Genomic DNA, 8,493 nt, shown 5'->3' with positions numbered 1-8,493 from the left:
AGTACCTCACAATACGTATGTGGATAGAACCCTTCATAGATTCATGGGAAATAACAGCTGGCAATGAAACGGAATTTGATGAGCAGTGCAACAACATAAATAATTAAGATCAAAAATTGGATTGTTCATAAAGAAAAGAAGATAACTGAGGCTAATTAAACACAGCTCGAAACTCATATCCAATAAAGGATGTATATGATGATCTGTATATGTCAGAGAAAGAAGTATATATCCTGGCAATCAAGCACATGCATCAACTGTAAATTTATAGCAGCAATATCTCTTAGCTGAATAGCTGCAGCAAGAAAAACCTGAATTTACTATTGCTAAACACCAAATGGTAGCAGCAATATCTCTTCCCATTGCACATCATAATCTAATATGAACAAAAACTAAATTTGACGCCATGGCTAGTAGCTAGCGAATAGTCCTTACTATTCATCTTACAGATAGATGCATAAATTGGGGAACTCTGTTGTATATTATGGCTCTATATGTAAATATGTAAGATGATGATGGAAGCATCATTAAATCAGCAACTGTGATTAACATTTTCTGATAGTATTTGGAGCTAGAATAATCCACATTTTAGGAGAAGCAAAGATGTAATCATTATCTTGTCTGTGATAATCACTTTTTAAACAATATTGTACTGAAAGTTATCCGTATGAATGGGAAACCAACGCTCAGAGAAATGTGTAATTTAAGAAGGTAGAAACATTGTTGACTGAGCATTTGTGACAGATATTTGCTGACAATATGGAAGCTAAAATAGTGTGCGTAGAAGGGAAAATAAATAAGATGGGGCAACCCGCTGTGCTTATCAAAAGAGGAGCATCTGCACATAGTATATAGCATTGGGACATCAAATAAATCTGAACCAAAATCATGCATTTTGAGTAACTGTTATTGTGCAAAGACCATACCTAAAATTTAAATCTAGGAACCTCACATGTAACTCAAATACTGTAACTTATAGTGACAACGGATGAAGCTTGCTACCCGCATGGGTAGCTACACACCCATGCAGTATACCAATATGCAAGCCATATTAACTTGTTTTAGCTCAGTTTCCTAGTAGAACGTGGAATTCTAGTGTATAAAAGTGGTTTCCGAATTTTGATTTGAACTTTTTTTTGTCAAAGTCAACTCAATATTCAAAAAGTCAATGCAAAATATGTTGGTGAGTTGACTTTGATCAAAAAATATTCATATCAAAATTCGGAAACCACTTTTGTACACTAGAATTCCACGTTCTACTAGAAAACCGAGCTAAAACAAGTTAATATGGCTTGCATATTGGTATACTGCATGGGTGTGTAGCTACCCATGCGGGTAGCGAATGCACTGCAAGATTGGTATAGTCCAATTGAACATATTGGTATAGTCGTTTGGTAGCGTTTGCATATTGGTAGCGTTTGCATATTGGTATAGTCGTGCATGGCGAACTGAAGATTAGTAATTTAACTACAACAACAAAAAGAAGAGAAGAGCAACCAAAAAAATTGAACCTTACTACCTGTAGGACATTCCATCAAAACATGTTGAAAGCAAATGCTAGCCTAAACCTGATCTGGTCAGATTGCATCCTGTTACAAATGGCCTGCAAGGGCGTGTACACAATTATTCAGTGAATTAGACAGACACATTGCAAGCTACAGTTCAGAGTAGCGCTAAAGAAATATTGATAAATTAAGAAGACCTAGCCACTCCACATACTCCTATAGAGCGCTGCACAGAACCTGCAGCTCCAAAATCAAACTGTAACGTTGGAAAATGTTGGCGAACCTGGATCGTCCCGACGCATTCGAGTAGGCAGGTCAACAGTTGGGCAGCCGGCGAGTTCAGCAGCAGGGAGCACTAACAATCCCACCACGCCTTCCGCTGATGATGCCGAGCTGAATGCCAGGCTACCTGGATCCTACAGCCGAAGTGGGAATTTCCAAATCTGCGTCTACGGCAACATTTCAGGAAATCAAAAAACAAACTTTGCATAACCAGTCAAAATCTAGAAACAAAGATAATAAAAGAAAAATCACCAGATCCACCTGTAATCAGTTTCGGAGGTGAGGACATAGCCCAGCAGGGAGCGAGGCTGGCGGCGCAGATCTCATGTGGGCGAGTGGCATCCATGAACTTCCATGGCGGTGTGGCCTCGCGCCAGTGAGATGGAGTAGGTGAGGACCTGCAGCGCCCCGCCGGTGGGGAGGAGCAAGAGCGGCGCGACAGCCTCGTGGCGGTAGGGCTGGAGCCCCGGCGGCGTGCTGACCTCAAGGCGGCACGAGAGAAGCCGGAGGAGCATGGTGGCCTCGCGCTGGTGGGGGAGGACCATGGGCGGACTCGTCCATCCCTTCCACTGCCGCGCCGCCATGGGGAGCCGTCCCTGTGCCCGCATCGACGGCTTGCCGCCGGCGTAGGAATCCCTCACCCGGACAGCTGACCTTCCTCGCCCGGTGCTCCAGCTGGCCGCCGCCTCCACCGGCGACCACGACCGGCTCCCTCGGTCAGCGTCGGCTGCCTCCAATTCGTTGATTTGAGTGCCGATCCATCCTCGCCGCTGACCCCACGCACGCGGACTCCGCCAGTACGCTCTCCCTGGCCCTTCTCCGGCCGACGGAGAGGAAAAGAAGGAGGAGGAGCGGGGCTGGGACACGTGAGGGACGTTACAGGAGATTTTTTTGCTAGGAGCTACGGGGGAGACAATAGTGGTCGAAGCTGCCTTTTTCCCACGCAGGGAGAGCCCACATGAAACGCGCGTCGCGCTGGGAATTGTTCGTGTGCGCCGCTTTGACCAGCTGCTAGATTCAACAGCGGTGAGAACAGCGCGGACCCACAGCAGCAGCACGAAAAAAGCTAGCCACACAGCTCACGGAAGGAACTAAATCGGCAAGCAGACACAGGAAAGCCGAAAAGAAAACGTAGAACGTCCCCATACGTGTACACGAAAACAACTTGATGCACGGAACTACACGTGTCAACAAATGGCTTAAGCAACTAAATTAACCAAAAATCGGAGAAAAATCGGATCTGTTAAGGTTTAGTATAGTAGTTATTTCCTTGTTTATTTCCATCTGGGTGGTGACCACAGTGAGCTGGGTTCTGATTGGCTAATTTAAATGCAGAGGACTGCAAACATGTCTTCATGCTGATTTAGCTTTAGCATGCAACCAAAGGTTAGTTTACCTGCAAAATTTTGGCAATTTAATTATTGACTACACGCCTTCCCTGTCTTCTGCCACTTTAATGCTGAATAGAAAGTTTTGTCTGTGCAGGTTCCATCGGGTTTCATACATCAGAAGACTTGTTATATCGGATATCAGCTATGAAATTTGTTGGCAAAATTTAGAACGCATGTATATAGGACTAGGTAGAATATCATCTTCAGATGTAAGATTGTAAATTGTCTACTCTTCAAATAATTTTCATGTATGGATGGTGATTCCAATAATAAATATTGAAATTTGGTCACTGTATACGTTCATATTATACTTTTTGTGTGATGTGGTTTGTCACGGATGAACTATATTCCTTCGCTCAGAACTAATATACCATAGCGATCAAACAAAGAAAATAGAATTTTAAAGCTCTACGGGATATCTCCAACAACGTATACACGTGTTGCCTCAAATATGTAGCTATTTTGCAACGATTATCCCATTGGTTACCAACGCATGCATATTCGTTGCATTGTACCCTTGCAACATCCAAAAACGCAACACATTTTTATCTGTTGGTAGAGTTTCTAGCAACGCTCATATGGCCATTTAGATACACACAATTGCGTTGTAGTAGGGGCGTTTCTCTTGTAGTGTTCGCCATGGAATTCCAAACCGCCAGCATCACGTCTCCGTGATGGTTTTTGCACGTTCACTTCACTGACGAACTAAAATCGTTATGGATTTATGATCTGTTTGTAGTGTGACATCCGGGACCCATCAGCCAGCAACGTCAGCGTCCCTCAAAGTTATAACAAGGTCAAAATTAAACGGAGTGGATAAAAAGGTAAATATCCCATAATATCAATGGTAAAAAATAATCGAGATATCACACCGTTATTGTACTTAGAGGCTGACACTAGGGACCCATCATCCTGCCACGTCAACAAGGCGGCATGGGATCGAAAGAAAAAGTCAAGTAGGCAGAACATCATGGGTTTAAAAAATCCAAGAAAGCAAAATTTACCGTTCAGAGAGGCTGACATGTGGGACCCATTTTGCAGCAGCGGTATCAACATTTCCAAGGCGGCAGGGGATCGAAAGAAAAATCCATGTAGCCAAATCAAGGGACCAAAAATAATCCAAGAAAGAAAAGGTTTATTGGACATAGAGGCTGACGTACGGGTCCCATGAGCCAACAGCCGCCTCAACCTTTACAAGGCGCCAGGGGATCCGTAGAAAAAGTCAATTTGCTAAAAATTAGTGGCAAAAAATAATTCAGAAAAGAAAACGTATATTATACAGAGAGGATGACATATGGGTCCCATTTTGCAGGAGCAGCCTCAATGTTTCAAAGGCGGCAGAGGGTCGAAAGAAAAAGGCAAATAGCCAGAAATTAGGGGTAAAAAATATATCCAAGAAAGGAAAGGTTTATCATTCAGACATGCTGACATGTGGGACCCATGAATTAGCAGCGTCCTAAATGTTTCAAAGGCGGCAGGGGATCGAAAGAAAAAGGAAAATAGCCAAAAATTAGAGGTCAAAAATAAATCCAACAAAGTAAAGATTTATCGTTCATAGACGTTGACATGTGGGACCCATGATTCAGCAGCATCCTAAACGTTTGAAAGGCGGTAGGGGATCGAAAGAAAAAGATAAGTAGACAGAAACTAGGGGTCAAAAATAAATCGAAAAGAGGAAAGTTTTATTGTTCATAGAGGCTGGCATGTGGGACCCATGAGCCAGAAGCGTCCTCAACGTTTGAAAGGCGGGAGGAAATCGAAAGAAAAAAGGCAAATAGCCAGAAACTAGGGGTAAAAAATAATTCTAAGAAAGGAAACTTTTATTGTTCATAGAGGCTCACATGTGGGACCCATGAGCCAGCAGCATTCTCAATGCTTCAAAGGCGAAAGGGGATCAAAAGAAAATGGCAAATAGCCTGAAATTAGGGGTCAAAAATAAATTCAACAAACGAAAGGATTATTGTTCATACATGCTGACATGTGGGACCCATGAGCCCGTAGCGTCCTCAACGTATGAAAGGTGGCAGGGGATCAAAATAAAAAGGCAAATAGCCGAGAAATTAGGGGTTAAAAATAAATCCAATAAATGAAAGGTTTATAGTTTAGAGAGGCTAACATGTGGGACCGATCTACCAGCAGCGTCCTCATCGTTAACCAGGCAGCATGGGGATCAAAAGAAAAAGGCAAGTTGCTCGAAATTCCTGGTCAAAAATAAATCCAACAAAAGAAAGGTTTATTGTTCATAGAGACTGATATGTGGGATCCATCAGCCAGCTGCGTCCTCAACGTTTCAAAGGCGGCATGAGATCGAAAGAAAAGGGTAAATGGCCAAATATAATGTGCCAAAAATAATCCAAGAAAAGAAACTTTTATTGTACATAGAGGGTGACATATGGGTCCCATTTAGCAGGAGCGGTATCAACATTTCCAAGGCGGCACGGGATCGAAAAAAAAGTAGGTGACCAAAAATTAGGGGGTAAAAACATTCCAAGAAAAGAAACATTTATCGTTCAGAGAAGATGACATGCGGGACCCATGAGGCCACAGCATCCTCAACGTTTCCAAGGCGGCACGGGATCGAAAGAACAAAATAAGCAACCAAAAGTCAGGGGGTCAAAAAATCCAAGAAAAGAAACATTTATCGTTCAGAGCGGATGACATGCGGGACCCATGAGCCATCATCTTAAACGGCTCGATCGGAGAATGTGAACGAGAGGGCGCGATTAAAAAAACATCACTAGAGACGCTGCCATGTGGGCCTTATAGCCCAGGGCAGTGCTGATTTGCGTTGACTTGGCCTCGCACTCGAGAATTCATCATGCACCTTGTCCCGGGCCACCATATGTGACATTTTCACGTTTCCGTCATGCTAGATGGCCAAAAAACGAGAGAAAAAAGTTTTGACATGCACCACGGAGAGAGAAAAAATCGTCGGGGGTGCTGCATCAACAACCACGGCCCAACTTTGAACTCGTCGCCATGGAAACTTTTCTTGTAGTGGACGAGCCACAGATAGGTGTAGCCACGGATATGCGCAAGTACACCCCTAGTGATTAATCCCAAGGCCAATTAAGAGAAAAACAAGGGAATTATTAAGACGTAAAGTCAACCCACCGATGTAACATTAACGGTCCCCATAGTTATACCCCAGTTTGATTAATCATGATTAATATAACATGGATCTAAGAATTAGGACAAGGTTTCTGTCAGCTCCCGTTGTCCCTCTCCCTATCAACATGCAAAGGTGACAACCTTATGCATCATCCGACATATGTGTGCACTCATATATCAGTACAAAGGATCATCATAGAAGATAACAAATACTTATATGCAACTAGCAACAAACTATCTCACAATTTCCGTGAATAATTCACTACTCAAACATCAACATAGAGATACAATAGATCATGGAAAAACAATATATTGCATCATACTTCATGTTTGCCAAGAGATTACGAGAGGGGAGGGATGAAGTGTTGATGTAGATGTTGAGAAGATGATGAAGATGGTGCTGATGCCTTCAGCGGAGGGGGTGGCATCCACCGAAGGCGATTCCGGTAGTGTTTCCCCCCTCCGATCTCCGCCGGTAGCGGCCTACTAACTCTATGTTTATGTGTTTTTGATCTCCGCTGCCGTATCCTCGACGAAACCTGTCAACACCCGGATTTTTCAGTCCAGATGCCTATTATGCCATACATCGCAATCCCAGGAATATTGTTTTTGCGAGACATAATAGATTGATATCACAGAACATCATTCATTACAAACCTTAATAGTCTTACATCAAAGGATCACATGATCCAGTCTTACAACAAGGGTTGATCTAATGATCAATTACATAGCACATAGCGGAAGAAACGTAGTAGCGGTCCATCTGTTCCACATGCAACGCTTGACGTCAGGAGTAGTCCTAGTTATCATAGACGTCTTGCTGTCCATCGTCCTGGTACTGGTTCTCCTCTTCATAGTCTGGCCATTTGAATAGCCAGGGACACAACCACGAGTACTTTAAAGTACTCGCAAACTAATACTATTGTAAGCACTATCAACTATAGTAAGTGGGTTTCTAAGCTCTAGGTTCATTTGCATAAAGCCGGTTTTATTTCATAAGCACTTAGTGGTAAAAGACTCTTTATTTGCCTAACTAACTCAAGTGGGAACATTAGTGTCATTCCCACAAGTCTGTTGTGATTCAAGTCAAATTCACCTTTCAAGTTCAAGTCACAAGTCACCAGTCACATGTAAATTTTTTGAAAAGTTCTGATGACGGAACAGTATGGCCTTTCCAACCGTCCATAACTGTGGACACGGCTATTCGAATAGGTTTACACTCTGCAGAGGTTGTACACTTGTGCCACAACTTTGGATTACATCCGTCAGGGATATCCCTAAATAATCATACTCAGTATGCGGATCATCAACCATAACCTTTCACCTACATACCCTAGTATAGGCACCTCTCCCCATGAGTTTGGCCTCCCAGTGATAACAAACCGTCATCCTGGGAACTGCACAGGGCTTGGGTAGCACAGTCACCTCATTTTCACGTCATTTCACATTTCACGGAGCCAGCCTCGGCATAACCCCTATGACGTTTGTTTAGAGGTAACCCATACTAAGGCACATAAATTTCCAGTTAAGCCCTACCATAATCAGGTATTGTGGGGGTACTCAAAAATTGGAATGGTATCGCATCCGAACCCAACCATCAGTTTTTGTAAAGTTCACCATGTCATTCACAAGTCATATTCACCTTAAAAATATTTCAATAGAATGAATCATCATTCCAAGGTTTTCAAAGTCATTTGTTTCACATGCTCCCATCTAGAGTAGTCAATTTTAGTTGACTAGCAACTAGTCATGAGGGGTGCTAACTAGCTTGTAACTCTCTAAGCTAAATTTGATACTCTTGTAGTACTTCATATCTAGACCAAAGTCAACTAAAAAGTAAACCTTGATAATCCAAGTAAAAGCTTTGTAAGGTAAAAACTGGGACTTGGAAAGTAGAACACAAAGTAGTATGGTATTGGTGCCTTGCTCAAGTAGAGCTTGCACTTGGGTAACTTGCAAGAGTATAGATTGCAATAATATAGCTTGCCTTGAGTGGTGTAGTGATCAAAGTTTTCTTCTTCTTCGTAGACTTCTTCTTCCTCGTAGCACTCGTTACTAGCGTTTATAAAGGAATACGAGGTACACAATCACCAAACAAATACTTAGGTAGACTAGTAACCATAATGGTTCACACAAGATGACCTATTATCATCACAAGCATCCATACTATGGTTTTACTTTTATTTACTTTGAAAAGTAATTTT

The 8,493-nt window shown here is 42.5% G+C and overlaps 1 long non-coding RNA gene across 2 annotated transcripts; it reads right to left on the bottom strand.

Moving 5' to 3' along the window:
• Positions 1–1,537: 1,537 nt before the first annotated feature.
• On the bottom strand, positions 1,538–2,111 carry LOC124700140. Of its 2 annotated transcripts, none has more exons than XR_007001654.1 (3): positions 2,049–2,111; positions 1,789–1,954; positions 1,538–1,603 (listed from the first exon to the last, which is right to left on the bottom strand). It is a non-coding gene; the product is annotated as an uncharacterized LOC124700140 (long non-coding RNA). The 2 variants fall into 2 exon arrangements; XR_007001655.1 differs by having other exon boundaries at positions 1,789–1,948.
• Positions 2,112–8,493: the final 6,382 nt, after the last annotated feature.

Source organism: Lolium rigidum, chromosome 3 (genome assembly GCF_022539505.1).
Source record: "Lolium rigidum isolate FL_2022 chromosome 3, APGP_CSIRO_Lrig_0.1, whole genome shotgun sequence".
NCBI lineage: Eukaryota > Viridiplantae > Streptophyta > Magnoliopsida > Poales > Poaceae > Lolium > Lolium rigidum.
This window is presented reverse-complemented; position numbering and strand designations above follow the sequence as displayed.